At 29.0% G+C, this 637-nt stretch overlaps 1 non-coding gene across 1 annotated transcript; it reads right to left on the reverse strand.

Annotated features, from left to right (window-relative positions):
• Nucleotides 1-282: 282 nt before the first annotated feature.
• TRNAS-AGA (transfer RNA serine (anticodon AGA)) lies at nt 283-364 on the reverse strand. Its single transcript has one exon. It is a non-coding gene; the product is annotated as a tRNA-Ser (tRNA).
• Nucleotides 365-637: the final 273 nt, after the last annotated feature.

Below are 637 nucleotides of genomic sequence, written 5' to 3' on the forward strand. Positions count from 1 at the left end.
ATAACATACATTAAATCATAATCATAATTCAAAAATAATCAAAATAATCTCAATCATTAAAAAAAAATAAAAAACGATTTCAATGTTTAAAAATAAAAAATAATACCGTTACATCCACCATCGATTCAATGGTTAATTTGGACCCTAAGAGCAAAACTTAGACAAGGGCAAGCTAAAGAATATTACCTTTGCTTAGGAAAATGGATATTCAATTTTTCAGCTTATTTTTGTTTTATTTTGCAATTTTCAAATAAAAAACAAATTTATATTTATATTAAAAAGCGTGGTCGGCAGGATTCGAACCTGCGCGGGCAGAGCCCACATGATTTCTAGTCATGCCCGATAACCACTCCGGCACGACCACATTTATGCAACATAATTTCTCTTTATATTTTATATATGATATCCCTACTTCATATCTAACTAACACCCACTTAACACTATAAGTATTAAATCAAATTAAATAATTAAACAACCGAACCTCAACCTCCGTCCTTAATCATTAATTGTCACTCACTTAATGTCAATCATTATTAAACCAATAAAAAAATACTAATCAAATATAATTGTTGCATTATGAGAAGTAATGAGTTGTCCTCTCTCATTAAACTCTCGCCTAAAAAAGAAGAATAAGGTA

The sequence above is a fragment of the Curcuma longa genome, unplaced genomic scaffold, assembly GCF_044706935.1.
Source record: "Curcuma longa cultivar G26 ecotype Majalengka, Jawa Barat unplaced genomic scaffold, ITB_CL_G26_1.1 contig_23693, whole genome shotgun sequence".
In the NCBI taxonomy this organism is placed as follows: domain Eukaryota; kingdom Viridiplantae; phylum Streptophyta; class Magnoliopsida; order Zingiberales; family Zingiberaceae; genus Curcuma; species Curcuma longa.